We start from the raw sequence: 17,182 nt of genomic DNA, 5'->3' as shown, positions 1-17,182 counted from the left end.
TGCCAATCCTGAGTCCCTCAGTTCAGTTCAGTTGCTCAGTCCTGTCCAATTCTTTGTGACCCCATGGACTGCAGCACGCCAGGTTTCTCTGTCCAACACCAACTTTTGGAGTTTATTCAAACTCATGTCCATTGAGTTGGTGATGCCATCCAACCATCTCATCCTCTGTTGTCCCCTTCTCCTCCCGCCTTCAATCTTTCCCTGCATCAGGGTCTTTTCAAATGAGTCAGTTCTTCTCATCAGGTGGCTAAAGTATTGGAGTTTCAGCTTCAGCATCAGTCCTTCCAATGAATATTCAGGGTTGCTTTCCTTTAGGATGGACTGTTTGGATCTCCTTGCAGTCCAAGGGACTCTCAAGAGTCTTCTCCAACACCACAGTTCAAAAGCATCAATTCTTCAGTACTCAGTTTTCTTTATAGTCCAACTCTCACATCCATACATGACCACTGGAAAAACCATAGCTTTGACTAAATGGACCTTTGTTGGTAAAGTAATGTCTCTGCTTTTTAACATGCTGTCTAGGTTGGTCATAACTTTTCTTCCAAGGAGCAAGCGTCTTTTAATTTCATGGCTGCAGTTACCACCTGCAGTGATTTTGTAGCCCAAGAAAACAAAGTCTGTCACTGTTTCCATTGTTTCCCCATCTATTTGCCATGAAGTGATGGGACTGGATTCCATGATCTTCATTTTTTGAATGTTCAGTTTTAAACCAACTCTTTCACCCTTCTCTTTCACTTTCATCAAGAGGCTCTTTAGTTCCTCTTTGTTTTCTGCCATAAGGGTAATCTGCATATCTGAGGTTATTGATATTTCTCTCTGCAATCTTGATTCCAGCTTGTGTTTCATCCAGTTCGGCATTTTGCATAATGTACTCTGCATATAATTTAAATAAGCAGGTGAAAATACACAGCCTTGATGTACTCCTTCCCCAATTTGGAACCAGTCCATTGTTCCATGTCAGGTTCTAACTGTTGCTTCTTGACCTGTATACAGATTTCTCAGGAGGCAGGTCAGGTGGTCTGGAATTCCCATCTCTTGAAGAATTTTCCACAGTTTGTTATTATCCACTCAGTCAAAGGCTTTGGCATAGTCAATAAAGCAGAAGTAGATGTTTTCCAAGAATCCTCTTGCTTTTTCGATGATCCAATGGATGTTGGCAATTTGATCTCTGGTTCCGCTGCCTTTTCTAAATCCAGCTGAGTCCCTAATCACTCCTAATCACCTTATTTATTGGGTTCTCATACTCTGGTCACTACCTCCCTCTCCTCATCACCCCAGGGCCAGGTATCAGACAACCAGAGACAGTCCCTATGCCCCAGAGTCCTCTGATGTTATTCAGAAAAAAAATCACAGGGAAGGCTCTTCCCCATGTTTCCCCCCCTCATTCCCTCTGCCTCCTGACACAGCCTGGTGCTTCCCCGTGTGGCCCCCTGTGTAGCGTGTTCTTCCTCTTATTCTAGAAACCCATATGTATAAACTTCTTCCTGCATGACATGCATGCTAAGTCACTTGAGCTGTGTCCAACTCTTTGCGACCCTATAGACTGTAGCCCGCCAGGCTCTTCTGTCCACAGGATTCTTCCTGCATGACTGTCATCTCCATGTCTGCACATCTTTCCAGACCTGCTTAAATATAATCCCTGGTTGGGCTTCCCTGACGGCTCAATAGTAAAGGATCTGCCGGCCAGTGCGGGAGTCATGGATTTGAGCTCTGATCCAGGAAGATCCCACATGCTGAGGAGCAACAAAGCCCACACGCCACAACTATTGAGCCTGTGCTCTGGAGCCTGGGAACCATGACTACTGAAGCCTGTGCACCTAAAGTCCATGCTCAGCAATGAGAGAAACCTTTGCAATCAGAAGACCACGAACCACCACTCTTTACAATCAGAGAAAGCACATGCAACAATGAAGATCCAGCACAGCCACAAATAAATAACTGAAATTATTAAAAAATAATAACAAGCCCCGATCTCCTCAAAACTGCAATGGCTTAGAACCCTGGGCCTGTATGCAACGCCTCTAGGGTTAAAATCCCCACTAGTCAACCTCCTACTGTCGTAAGAATATTTTCATTGCCTATGTGTACCACCCATGAAGGAGGTTTGGGGCTCTTGATACAGTCATCCTCCAGTCTAAAGATCAAATCCCCTCTGTAGTCCCCATGGCCATGGGGCTTTAATGTGTTATGCATTATGCCTTTCTACTTCCAAGGAGCCTTCTTTGCTAGAAAAATCTGCATTATGCTCACCACAAACCTGCCTTTTCATGACTGTTGGTCCCTGATTTGATGCCTGCCCTCTGGGGATGTACCAAACTGGTGTAATCCCAAACTTCCATATGACATCCCTTCAGCTTTTTAAAAAGCAGCTCTTGGTTCCCCTAGAGGCTTTTCTTCTCCCATCTTAACACCCCTAGTTCCCTCACTGTGTCTCATTAGTGGAAAGTCATGTTTTTCATGATTCTGTGACTCTAGAAGTTTCCATCCCAAGGTCCATCTCTGAGTATTGGGCTTGAAGAAGAAGAAAAGACACCCTGACCTTAAAGATGCCTGACTTACATGTGACCACTTCTTCTAGGTTTTCACAAGATTTTGAATGTGAAATCAAATTTTTAAATGTTGTTATGAACTCACAAAACATGGTAGCAGCATGGGGCTGCTGGTCCTCTCCCAGCCACTCGCTTAAGGCCAATTCCCTCCGGATGGCTCGGCTGTTCCCTGGTTGGAGGGAATCTAGAGCTTTCCCACCTCCACCCAAGATCCTTCCCAGTCATAGCACTCTGGAGGGCCTGTGGCCATGGGGCTGCTTTGGATAGAAGCTTGTTAGAGAATCTTGTGAGGAGACCTGGGCAAGATCTTGGTGAGTGCTTTGAACAGTCTTATCCTTACTTCTCCCTCTGCTCTCACAAGGAAAGGACACAGCCTGCTGTTGGCACAGGCTCTCTGCTAGGGGAAGCGGGGGGTGGTGGTGGGGTGCTGATGTTCAGGTCAGGTGTCTCTGTTCCTATAACAGTGAATAAGTGAAAGTGTTAGTCACTCAGTCATGTCCAACTCTTTGTGACTCCATGGACTATAGCCCACTAGGCTACTTACTCTGTCCATGGAATTCTCCAGGCAAGAATACTGGAGTAGATAGTCATTCCCTTCTCCAGGGGATCTTCCCTACTCAGGAATTGAACCCAGGTCTCCCACATTGCAGAGTGATAGTAATAGACATGAGAGCAGCAAGTCAGGAGTGGGTGATGGAAGCTAAGCCAACAGGTTGGGGGTACCTCATGGCAGGGGGGTGGCAGCCCCAGCTCAGATGTCTAACCTCTACACAATCACTTCTGTTTTTTCATGTGCTCAGTCATGTCTGACTCTTTGTGACCTCATGGACTGTAGCCTGCCAGGTTTATTTGTCCATGGGATTTTCCAGGCAAGAATACAGGAGGGGGTGGCCATTTACTTTTACAGGGCATCTTCCCCTGGCCCAGGGATCAAACACACATCTCTTGTGTCTCCGCATCTCCTGTGTATTGCAGGTGGATTCTTCATGCACTGAGCCAGTGAGGAAGCCTTCTATTTTTTTTTTTTTAATATAAGAAGCTAGAAATTCAGACTTTTAATGAGAACTCTTCAAGATGTTGGCACAAACTTATAAAGTACAGCGTAAACCATCAACAATACATCTTTGGATTGGACAGAGCTCCAGGACATCTAGTTTGCATCCTGTCCTGACCTCAGCCAGGGTTACCCTTCCCTTCAGGATAGGGTGGTCACTCAGTGATTCCTCAAGGACTTGCTCAGCTAAAACATCCTCCAGCCATGGGTCCTGGGGCTGGTTGATTGTGATGTGTCAATTTGACTGGGGTGCCCAGATCTTTCATCAAAGATTATTCTGCATATTTCTGTAGGAGTATTTTGGATTAAGGTTAACATTTGAATTCCCTGGAGAAGGAAATGGAAACCCACTCCAGTATTCTTGCCTGGAAAATTCCAAGGACAGAGGAACATGGTGGGCTACAGTCCATGGGTTTGCAAAGAGTAATGTAGGTGGGCCTCATCCAATCAGATGAAGGCCTAACAGGTTTAAAAAAAAAATGCTGAACTTCCCCCAAATAAGAGAGAATTCTTCCTGTCTTATGGCCTTGGAAGTAGGACATTGGATTTTTCCTGTCTTTTGATTTTGAACTAAAATACTGTCTCCTTCTGAGTATTGAGGCTGCTGGCTCCAACTATACCACTGTCTCTCCTGGGTTTCCAGATTGGGACTTCAGATCTTGGGATTTGTCAACCTCCATAATCACATAAACCAATGTCTTATAATAAATCTCTTTATACATTCACATATACATGCAAACCACTCAAGTATTATTGCCTGGAAAATTCCATGGATAGAAGAGCCTGGCAGACTATAGTCCAGGGGTTTGCAGACTTGAACATGACTCAGCGCATAGCATGTATATACACACACACACATATATATGCATCATATATATGAGATACATATATATTACTATATGTATACCCATCTCCTGCTGTTTCTGTTTCTCTGGGAAACCCTGACTAATACAGTCTTTCCTTAACCAAAAGAGAACTATAAGTCTGAAGAAGCTATATATTTTACTGAATGAAAACATCATTTCTGATTCTCTGCCTGGCCATTTACACCATATTTTTAGTGTTAGATGTAAGAAATATAATAACAGTAACAACTACCATTTATCAAGCACTTTTGTGCACCATGCATGACGATAGGGGACATGCACATACACATATATACACACACATCCATACACGTGTACTTTCTTAATCTGAACATCACCTAGTCCTTTATTGGAATACATGAGTATCAAGGGGACAAGAGCCATATCAATCCTTCCCACCAATGATGCTCGTGCCTGGCAAGTACTTACCAAGAAGGGGGTGGTCAATAAATTATGCATTGAATTAAATGTTCTTAAAAAGAGATACAGTTAATATCCTCATGTTACAAGTGGGGAAATGGAATCTCAGAGATGTTAATACCCAGGGTCACAAGACTAAGGAATGGTGGAGCTGAGACAACCCCAAGATCACTTGAGTTAGCATCCCACATTCCTGACCCTCTGCCCTCTTCCCAGTGAAGATGGAAGAGCCTGGAGTCAGGGTGGTGGTCTCCAGTGCCTGACCTTGACATTCATGCCTACCTCTCTCTCAGCCAATGTGGATGCTTGGCGTGAGAGCCTTCACAGCTCAGCACCCCTCACCCGCCTGCACACTGATAGCCCTGCTACCAAGCTGTCCGCTGAGGTTTCGAAAGACTAATTTGAGCATCTAACCACAGTTTCATCTTTAAAAATAAGACAAAAGCAAGACAGGAAACTGGCTGCAGAGGTCTTTGTTCACCTCCTTTTTTCAGAACTGCCTCAGGGAACAGAGGAGACTGAGCAGGCAGACGCCCAGACTGAGAGGCCAGATCATAGAGTGACTGAGGGGAGGCTGACCACTCTTGGCTCTGGCAAGGAAGAAGGCTTTGAGGAAATGTGCACAATTTCTAGAAACTATCCCATCCTTACATTTGGCCTCTGTAACCCAACGTGGGTCAAGCTGCACAGCAAGCTGGCAGATAAACAGTGGGTGGTGAGTGCAGTTAGGTGAATGGCAAAACACAGCAAGCACAGGAAAGAGGCAGGAGGGGGATGAGAAGGAGGAGCTCCAGATGGACCACAGAGAGATGGGAGGTTTATCAAATCATGGATGCCCATGGGACCCATCTGGAGTAGAAGGCACAGCAAAGGATGACTAAGAACTTGGTCTGGAATGTGGCCGCATACACTAGTCTCTTCATTTGCTTCTTAATGACCAACCCCTTCCACCAGCATGTCTCTGGAAAGCATCATTGTCTGGATCCCTCCAGGGGCCATTTCAGTCCCTAAGTACCCTGGGTATGCCACTTTTGCTTTATCTAGAACAAACAACAGTCTGGTTTCTCCTTCTGTCCCAGAAGCAATGAGCTCTCATTTCAATGATTGCGATACAACACAGCCAGGACTTCCTTTGTGGTCCAGTGGTTAAGACTTTGCCTTCCAGTGCAGGGAGTACAGGGGGCTTCCCAGGTGGTACTAGTGGTAAAGAAAGTGAAGTTGCTCAGTCATGTCTGACTCTTTGCGACCCCATGGACAGTAGCCTACCAGACTTCTCTGTCCATGGGATTTCCTAGGCAAGAATACTGGAGTGGGTTGCCATTTCCTTCTCCAGGGGATCTTCCTGACTCAGGGATCAAACCCGGGTCTCCGGGTTTGTAGGCAGACATTTTACCCTCTGAGCCACCAGGGAAGCAGTGGTAAAGAAGCTGCCTGCCAATGCAGGAGACATAAGAGACCTGACTTCGATCCATGAGTCAGGAAGATCCCTGGGAGGTGGGCATGGCAACCCACTTCAATATTCTTGCCTGGAAAATCCCCATGGACAGAGGAGCTTGGCTAACTACAGTCCATGTGGTTGCGTAGAATCTGACATGACTAAAGCGACTTAGCACCCATGCATGCAAGGAGTACAGGTTTGATCCCTGGTTGAGGAGCTAAGATCCCATATGCCTCACAGCCAAAAAAACCAAAACATAAACCAAAGCAATATTGTAACAAATTCAATAAAAGACAAACAAAACAAAACAAAAAAACCCACACCCATTCTGAAAACAAAATAGGAGGGTCTGAGGACAACTGCAAGTCAGGGTGTTACAGTTCCTACCTTAATTCTTGGCACAGGACATCCCAGCAAGACATTAGTTGCTTATCTAAGCAGGAGGGACTGAGCCAGTTCTTAACAGTCTATGACTCAGGTCCTTAGTATATGAACCCTTGTATCACTTGACATTGCGTTCTTTGTAGGCCCAGGAACCCCAGGCCTAGCACAGGCTGGCTATAGCAGGGACCCATCCATGACTGGGAGGGGATTCTGTGATTACCAGATGGTTGAAGGAGGGCTACAGGGCAGGGAGGGAGGTGGAAGGATTTTAGGGGAAGACCTGTAAAAAGAGGAAAGTGAAGTCTAGAAAACATTGGGAGGAGTGAGGGCATAAAGAGGAGATGATATTCCTTTCTTCTTTTATCTCAATATCACAGCTCTGTTTATTCTGAGAAGCAACCAGCTGCAGCTCCAAAATAGATATGCCAAGAAACGCCTCTAATGACAAAATGTTTCTGCGGGAACCAAGGTTAGAACAGCTCTTTTCAAGCAATGGGAGCAGGAAGAGCCTAGAAGGGGACACTGACGGCTTCCCTCTTGTCCCTTCCAGTCCAGGGCAGTTGTGGTTCTTCCCAGAGTCCCCAGGGCTTGGAGCTGGACATGGCTCTGCCATCACTCACAGGCCTGGGTAACAGTGATCAACCCTTCCTCATGAGGGCTCCCATGGCAGGGTGTGACAGATGGCTTTCCTCTCCCTGGACCTGAATGTCCTTTCCCAGCAGCTTTCCTGAGCTCAGGAGAGATAATGAGATGACCCAACAGAACCAGAGAGTTTGTTAACAGTGTGTTGGTACATGTACATGAAGAAAACAATGCACAGGAGGGAGTCCAACAGGCCAGGCAGACTTTTCTCAAGACTACTGCAGCAGGGGAGAGAGAATGAGTTCATCTCAATACAACAGAAGCAGCTGGGGGCTTACAGCAAACAGGCAGGAGAGGGAATTAGTGGATGGCAAATGACTAAGAGGAACTTGGTTAGGTGTCAAGGGTGGGGATATTCCAGCACTGAACTTGTCAGGCCCAGGATGGGGCCCCATTGAGAGGAGGGCTCCTGACTCAAGTTCAGTCAAGGACAGGGTCCTTGCCAGCAGGATGGAAGTAGAGAGTAGTTTTGGGATGAAAAGCTGCTGCCTCCTTTCTTTCCTTCTTCAGAAACAAAGCAGAATGAGCATCAGCTCTCCTAAGGGCCACAGGACGGTCATCCACTCATCCTGGGGCAGAGTGAAAGGACAGTTCTCACTACCTGGAACTGGTCACATGGGCAGTGTGGGCCATTCCCCACACAGAACAGCCCAGCCTAGGCCTGACTCCACTGAATCTTGATTCATGGGGCCTTCCTGGTCCCTGGCTCTGGACCTTTCTATTAACTGCCCAGAATGCAAGGTCTCCTTCTGCACCCCCAGTGCCCCAAGATGGTCCCTCAGGGAGGACTGGGCTGCCCCAAAGCCAATAGGGCCACTGGCTCAGGCTTCACAGGACAAAGGGCCTCTGTCATGATTTCTCAGTGAGTCTATTCACAAAGTCACCATGTATCTGTGTGTGTGTGTCTTGTATGTAAAACTATTAGTTGATGAAAGTAAACATTTAAACCACATCATGATATCTGTTGCCCTTCTTTGATAGTTGTGCTTTTTTAATGCAGAGAGCTTCCAAAAATGGAAGTAGTCCAGACTTCTCTAGAACCCGAGAGGCGCCATCATCAGGGAACTTTTACTTTTTGAAATTGAAGATTCGAATGCCAGGTAAGCCAGAGAATAGTCTCTCACCCTCTCCCTTCCCACCTTCTCTCCTCCACTTCCCTTGCTGCTTATCACTCCCCTCTGCCCAGCACCCACCCCACTCCCACCCTACAGCCCCCACACACTGACCCATAAGCACAAACACCCCAGAAAAACATGAGCTGGAGCCCTGAGCTGTTCTCTCGTGGAGTCTGTTCTACTGCCTCCCTGGGGGATAGAGGCTCTGTCGTGAGCAATTTGCATACTGTGCAGTCTGACCAGATGAGCACAGGAGCTCTGCTCAGGCGGTACGTCCCTGGCGGGGGGTGGGGGGGTGGGGGGGAAGCAGGGAGGGGAAGGTTAGGTAGCAAGGGGTACAAGGAAGAGGCTGCAGGTCTCTACCCTCCCCTGATGCCACTCTGATCTTGGTCTGGGACAGACTCTGCACCATTCAAGGCAGATGCTGATTGGGCAGCTGAAAGACCTCCTGCACTGAATGAGGCACCCACATCTTTAGAAGCTGGTTTTGCCTGGACAGACTGTGCCGTTTACATGGGAAACAAACTGGGTTATTGGAAAATCTACAGCGCCACAAGAGGGAGGGGTGGGAATTAGTCCAAAGTCTGAAATAAGTCTGAAGCCTACAGGGACACGGTAGGGTGGCTGAGCAGTCAGGTGGAGGCTGGCAAGTCTGAGATCAGGGTGACAGTGTCCTCTTCTGGGTGGGCTGGCAGGTTTCTCACTCTGTCCTCACATGGGAAAAGAGGCTAAGGAAACTAGGAGGGGGGTCTCATTTATAAGGGCACTAATCCCGTTCATGAGGGCTCCACCCTCATGACCTCATCACCTCCCAAAGGCCCCACCTCCTAAGATCATCACCTGAGGGGGTTACAGACTTGAACACATGGATTTGTGTGTAGTGGCAGGGTGGGGTGGGGTCACATATTCAGATCACATCAGATGGAGGGACTGAGGAGATGGGAGTGCCCAGGGGGTACCTGTCCTCAGGGAGGTTGAACTAATTCTGGAGTCCCCTAAGATTTTCTAGAATGTGCTTGCTTTCCCTGAGACTCAAGTCCGTAGCCTGATTTGCCTGTTGGGTTTCAGATTTCCTGTTGAGCACAGGAAGTGGAATGTCAGGTGGGTTACTGTCCTATTTGAGAAAGAGGCTGAGCAAAGGAGAGGCTGCTGGTAGGACTTCTGGCTGGAGGTCTTGTATTTCTGGGGTAACGCCAATGGGAAACATTACAACATGAGATCTGATGAGTGTTCTGAGTCCTTCTCTCAGGACCGCCCAGTCTGCAGCCCCTCATGACCTTACCTCACATCTGAACCCTCCCAGGGTCTGTTTTGTGGTCAGGAAGGTACATTTCCAACAACTATCCCCAACAGTACCCATCACTTGGGCCCCCTTCAGGATCTCTGGTTCTCAGATATGTGCCTCTTGCTTGCTGAGAGGGGGCCAGGTTATTAGTAATATATTATTATTACATTATTTGGGTTATAGTATTCCCAGGTGGTGCTAGTGGTAAAGAACCCGCCTGCAAATGCAGGAGACATAGAGATACAGGTTCGATCTCTGGGTCAGGAAGATGCCCTGGAGGAGGGCATGGCAACCCACTCCAGTATTCTTGCCTGGAGAATCCCATGGACAGAGGAGCCTGGTGGGCTATGGTCCATAGGGTCACACAGAGTCAGACACCACTGAAGCGACTTAGCACACACATGCATGAACACAACTATAGTTATAAGGTTAATATAATAACCTTAAAATAATAACATATATCGGGTATTTTTAATACACCAGTGACATAAATATTAACTTAATTCTCAAAATGAAGCAAAGAGGTCAATACTATTATTCTCCTGCCATGTTACTTGCGGGGAATAGAGAGGTTAAATGATTTTCCCAGGGTCATGGAGCTTGGAAGCTGCAGATCTGGCTCCCACTTCCTTCACAGTATATCACACATCTCTCAAGGAAACATACAGGACTTTGTCACAAAGTGGAGGAGAACAGCCACGGCAATGGCAGGTCCCTGTTCTTGCTAACTTGTTTCTTTTCCCATAGAAAGTGTGTATGGCGCTCTGCCAAGGTCAAGCCCTGTGTACAGCTGCTTTCCCAGGGTCTCTATCTGCATCCCTTCAGTCTGAGGCTGGACCTCAGGCCCTGTGATTACAATCAAATCCATGAGCGGGCTGACAGAAGAGGGACGACAAAGGCAAATGACTCGCCATGTGGGAACTTAGAGCCAAGCTAGGCAGACAGGCAGGCGTGTCCATAGATTAACTCCACGTGGCAAAGTGTCCTATGTGCTGGCAGAGGAGCATAGATCCAGTTATACCCGCGAGCAAGGAAACAGGAGTTAACTTCACCTGAGGAGGCGCGGCATTGGGAGGCGGGAGTGGTGAGGTTTGTAATCAAAGTTTGTAAAACGAAGGAGATGGGCAGGTAAGGTTGTCAGCAAAGCCTAGAATAAATGTGGGCAAAACCACAGCAAAGGGAAGTCTTGCTGTGGATTCAGTCCAAGTGCCAAGGTTTATAAAGGTGATTCTACGCCCAACTATGCGTAAGGTGGATTTGCAGGGAAAGACTCTGGAGCCTGATAGGTTGATTTACGCAAGAAGCACGGGAGTCTCGGCTAGGATAGGAGGTAGCAGTAAGGGATGGATAAAGGGAGGTGTCCGCAGAGAAGCTGCAGGCATCAGTAGTGGTTTGGAAGAGGCCCTGGTGTTGCCTACTACAACCTCCAGTTGCTGGCAGCCTGGTGAGGCTCTTTGTCAAGTCAGAGGAGGAGAAGCTTGGGTTGAACAGTTCTGTTGGGGGCTGGGGCCACCCAAGAGTGGGTAGAGAAAATATGAGGGTCAGGCATGCTTGCTTAACAACAGCTCAAGACTTCACAGGCCCAATTCTGTCACCCAAGGCTCCTGTTGACAAAGTCCATTTCAAATTCCATCTCTGTTATGAAGCTTTTCCTCCTGTCCTTCAATACGCTGACCTCTTAGGCCCAGTGAGGTGCACCTGGCTTATTGTGAACACGCAATGTTCATTTTTGGGACCACAGCTTTCTCATAAGCTAGAAATAGTACCTTATACTCTTCCTCCCCCCACCCCTGTTGTATTTAGCACAGGGCCTGGAATCTATGGAGAAGGTCACACCTTCAGGAGTATGGAATTGAACTGCTCGGTCCTGAACCCTGGAGTACATGCAGGTAGCTGCCTGAGGCTCCCTCCGGCAAGTCCACGGGATGTCCCTACAGCTCCTGGTGGATATGCTAGCAGCACAGCTCTGTCCCTTACTAGCTGTGTCCCAGGCACAGTTCCATCTATTCTGAGTCTCGGTTTCCTCCTCTGTGCAATGAGTTGATAACACAGATGTTTCGGACTTGCCTTAAGGATTTGACTTGAGGTTGCGTGTAGGATGTACAGCATGCAGGCGCCCCATGAACAGTGTCAGCAAGAGCAGGCCAGGCTCTGGGCCTAATCTTAGCTCTGCAGTGGCCTGGATATCTCCTTACTTCCTCATCTGCAGCCTGAGGGAGAGTAATCTTGACCCACAGGACTGGTGGGTGGGTGAGATGACCAGTAAGAATTCACAGACATGTGTCACAGAAACGCTTGGTGACTGGACTGGCTCAACACATGGCAGACTTTTCTGGGGGCTCTGCCAAGAGCTGTCACCCAGCCCACCCCAGGCTGGTGTGTGTGTTAAGTTGCTTTAGTCATGTCCGACTATTGGTGACCCTGTGGACTGTAGCCTGCCAGGCTCCTCTGTCCATGGGATTCTCCAGGTAAGAATACTGGAGTGGGTTGCCATGCCTTCCTTCTGGGGATCTTCCCAACTCAGGAATCAAACCTATGTCTCTTGTGTCTTCTGCACTGGCAGGCAGTTCTTTACCACTAGTGCCACCCCAGGCCAGAGCACAGGCCAGACTATGGGCCTCTGTCTCGCTCAGGGGAGGATTCCGATGATGGAGATTTGCTGCAAGAGTGTTGTGGGTTTGGAAGACAGGCAGAGCTAGACCCTATCAGAGACTCCTGGACGTGAGAGTGGAACAATCCTGCAGCCTGAGCTTTAGCCCAGTTGCAGAAGCTCCGTCTTGGCCAACTTCTGCTTGAATTCCTCTAGCAATAAGAAGCTCACTATCTCAAACTGTGAGCAGTCTGTTCACACTATTCAAAGCTCTCATTATAGGCAGGCGTTTGTTTCCAGTCAGCCCAGATACACTGTTCTGTAACTTTCTGAGTCTGTCTCCCGGACCTCCACTTGACAAAGTGCATCTCACTTTCATGGAACAGCCTTTTGGTACCAGAGAGCAGCTCACCTGCTCCTCCAGGGGTTCACCAGTCCTTCAGACATTTCTCGTGAGACACGACCTTCAGCTCCTTCATCACCCTAGATCCTTCCAGCAAGCTTTGTACCATTATATGGAGATGGGGCCCTCAGAACTGGGTCCGAGACCACAGAAGTACCATGGCCTCCTAGACTGTGCTGGCCCAATACTGGTCCCTCTGCCAACAGGGAGACTTCCCTGAGGTCAATGGGACCCTGCCCTTTTCCCCACTTCCCACTGTGAGCAGCAGGATGGCTGCTCTCCTCAGAAGACCTGCCTCTGGAGCCCACATCACAAGGATTCCTGGCTGAACTCTGGCCGCGTAGGCATCACAGGCATCACAGGTCACAGAGAGGTGGGACAGTGCCTACAGAGCGGTGCCATGCCCGAATGATGGAACCTCATTTCCACCCAACAGTTCCAGTTTTCACATGGGAATGGCTCTTTGCCTGCTTGCTGGTCTCTCCCATCCTGCTCTAACCAGGAAGGCTGGGGATGGACTTTTGAGGCTGGATCCTTTCTGCCCAGTCACAGCGCCTAGCATCACTCCGCTGGCCTTCCCAGGGAGTGGCAGGCTGCCGCATCAGGGTTGCCCACAAGACCAAAGGATGCATCACTGGTGGGAAGGTGAGGAGAAAGTGGAACAGTTCTGGGGACTGGTGGGGAGGGTGTGGGGATGGAGGTGGGGGTGGGGGTGGCAGAGAACAAGATGAAGCCCACTGTCCCAGGCCCCTGCTTTTCCCAAACACTTCCCAGTGGAAAACACAGACCGCCTCTCCCATAGGTGATAGATAAATTCACTCCAAAAATAAATCCCTACCAGGATGCTGCAGTGGGCTTGAAGGTCCAACCCTTTCAGTCTTGTTCAATCAGATCAGAGGGGTCTCGGAGGTAGCGGGGGTGGGACACGCTCAAAGCCTGGGTCTCAGAGCAATAAGGAAATGACACATACCTGCCATGCTGAGAGGGAGCCTCTGGGAGAATCACGCCCCGGAAGTGGAAAGGGAAGAACTGGTTGGCCCAGAGGAGCTCAGGGTGGGGGAAAGGGGAGGGGAATGAGGCCCTGGGAAGCTGGGGCTCCTGACTGCTGCAGGCTCTGACTTTTCAACTCCATCTGCCCTGCCTGCAGGCTTATAAACTGGGTCAGCAAAACTGGAGGAGGGAGAAGGCTTGAGGCCAGCCCTGGATTAGTACAGGCCTGCAAAGGGTTGGTCAGCAGTCTGTGTCCATAAATGGAAGTTCCGAAGGGAGACCAGGCCCGGGCTCCCCACCACCTGACGTGGGTAGGTTGGTAAACACCGAGAAGGTGCACACTCACACTCATGACTCAGACACTGTGTTTTCTTGGCACAAAAGGGCTGAGCTGGCTGCCAAGATGGATTTGAAGACGAGAAGAATTACTAAGGGAGGGTGTTGGATCACCAGGTCACCAGTGACAGGAAGTGGGGGGGGTGTTGCGGAGGTGAGCTGGGAGGCTGCTCCATAGCCCCATGAATAGGGGTAGTTCACTGGGGACCCTGGGGGAGCAGGGTGGCTGGGCCTCCCCAGCACCCCATTTCCCCTGGGGAGGCACCTTGAACATTAGATGTAGAAGGGTCCTTCCAGACCCAGAGCTCTCTTCACCTTACAGAGAAGGGGCCTGGTGCCAGGTGCCCCTGACCGTAGTCCCATCAGGAAGTTGGAGAAAGAGCTGGGCTGTGGTTCTCCCATGGCTCTTTCCTGTAAAACATCCTCCCCACCTATCTTTCAGGTTTCCCAGGTGGCACTAGTGGTAAAGAACTTGACTGCCAATGCAGGAGATGTAAGAGAGATAGGTTCGATCTCTAGGTCAGGAAGATCCCCTGGAGGAGGGCATGGCAACCCACTCTAGTATTCTTGCCTGGAGAATCTCCTGGACAGAGAAGCCTGGTGGGTTACAGTACATAGGGTCCCAAAGAGTCAGACACGACTGAAGCGACTTAGCACGCATGCAGGCACCCATCCTTCATCACCCCCCGGGCTATTTGAATAACCAAAATGTTGTACTTGGAGAATAATCGAGGACCCTTTCTTGTGGTCATCATCTGGAAGGAGAAGAAATCCCCAGTCCTAGACCCATAAGACAAAAGAAACACAGTTCTGTCTTTTTTTTCCCCTCCATCCTGCCAGTCAAAGTATACCAGGTACAGTGTTCCACAGACAAGTCTTTCACATCCTTTTTCTTTTTTTGTTCACCGCATATATGGCATCATCTGTGAGGGTATTTTGCAGTATTTTAGGGCATCGTGCCAGGGGAAATCCTGCCCCTGCCACCCATTCCCACACCTGTAGGGTTGGATCACATCGGGTGCCTGGTCCTCCAGCCTTTGTGACATTTGGGCTGCTTCTCTCCTGACTGCTGGCTGAATCAGGCCTCAGTTGGGACACAATAACATGGCTTTCCTTAGCTAAGGTTGCAAATTTACACTTATTCCTCAGGCTACCTGATTCAAGGCTTTCTCCTTCTCTGGGTGTCACCTTCTGGGAGGGCAGGGCAGATCTTCAGTCTGCACTGTAGCCCTCTGATCTCATTGGCTCAGTGACGTTTACTCACTGAAAAGAATGAAAGTGGGCTTCCATCAGGGTTAAGAACGTGAGATCGGCTGATTTACAGTCATAGTGAGACTGATCTAGTATAGATCTGGCCCGCCCTGCTCCAAATATGCAAAAATGCCGGACAGAATATAACAGAAAAATCTTATCACAGCCAACGTCGAGAGGCGATTCTTAGGTATCACAAATGGAAGGACTCACAGCCAGAGTAGATGAGTGGGGGCTGACACTGTGGAGACCCCAGGTCCTGGGGATGAACACACACAGAGGGTGACTTCTGGGTCCAAATCCTTTCAAGGCAGGGGTGGAGCACAGAGAATAAATAGAGATGGGCCCTGGGAACACCGTTTACCAGCCCAGAGAGGTGAGAAAGCTTGACCTCTGTCTGGGGCCCGATTAAAAAAAGAAAGAAAGACTTTTTTCTTAGAAACCAAAGCCTGTGCCATTCTAGCAATGTACACCAAGAATTTTAATACAAGTAATTAAAACAAACAAATTCAAGAACTTCCCTGGTGGTCGAGCAGTTAGGATCCCTCACTTTCACTGCTGGGGCTGTGGGTTTGATCCCTAGTCGAAGAACTAAGATCTTACATGCCATGGTGGCGGCACGACTAAAAATAAATCAATGAAAACAAATGCAGAAATGGTGACAAGTGATTCTGGCAGAGGAAAAAACAAAACTCTTTGCTGAGGGGGAAGAATTCAATCAGAAATGAAGTGGGAATCCCCACCCTTCACATACACAAAGACACAATTCAAAATTACAAACCATGCAGATTAACAAGCCACCTGTGGAGAAGGCTCAGCAGACAAAAATCATAGATTTGAAAAGCAAGACCTGGCCAAGGAACTAAACAGACATTTCTCCAAAGAAGACATACAGATGGCTAACAAACACATGAAAAGATGCTCAACATCACTCATTATCAGAGAAATGCAAATCAAAACCACAATGAGGTACCATTTCACGCCAGTCAGAATGGCTGCTATCCAAGTCTACAAGCAATAAATGCTGGGGAGGGTGTGGAGAAAAGGGAACCCTCTTACACTGTTGGCGGGAATGCAAACTAGTACAGCCACTATGGAGAACAGTGTGGAGATTCCTTAAAAAACTGGAAATAGAACTGCCATATGACCCAGCAATCCTACTGCTGGGCATACACACCGAGGAAACCAGAATTGAAAGAGACACATGTACCCCAATGTTCATTACAGCACTGTTCATAATAGCCAGGACATGGAAGCAACCTAGATGTCCATCAGCAGATGAATGGATAAGAAAGCTGTGGTACATATACACAATGGAGTATTACTCAGCCATAAAAAAGAATACATTTGAATCAGTTCTAATAAGTTGGATGAAACTGGAGCCTATTATACAGAGTGAAGTAAGCCAGAAAGAAAAACACCAATACGGTATACTAATGCATATATATGGAATTTAAAAGATGGTAACAATAACCCTGTATGCGAGACAGCAAAAGAGACACAGATGTATAGAATAGTCTTTTGGACTCTGTGGGAGAGGGTGAGGGTGGGATGATTTGGGAGAATGGCATTGAAACATGTGTAATATCATATGTGAAACGAATCGCCAGTCCAGGTTCGATGCATGATACAGGATCTCGGGGCTGGTGCACTGGGATGACCCAGAGGGATGGTATGGGGAGGGAGGTAGGAGGGGGATTCAGGACGGGGAACGCGTGTACACCTGTGGCGGATTCATGTTGATGTATGGCAAAGCCAATACAATATTGTAAAGTAATTAGCCTCCAATTAAAATAAATATATTTATATATATATATAAAAAAAGAAAAGCAAGACCTGGGGTTAACAGAATAATTCCA

Source organism: Bos javanicus, chromosome 8 (assembly GCF_032452875.1).
Source record: "Bos javanicus breed banteng chromosome 8, ARS-OSU_banteng_1.0, whole genome shotgun sequence".
NCBI classification, from domain to species: domain Eukaryota; kingdom Metazoa; phylum Chordata; class Mammalia; order Artiodactyla; family Bovidae; genus Bos; species Bos javanicus.
Note: the sequence above shows the minus strand (reverse complement) of the source record.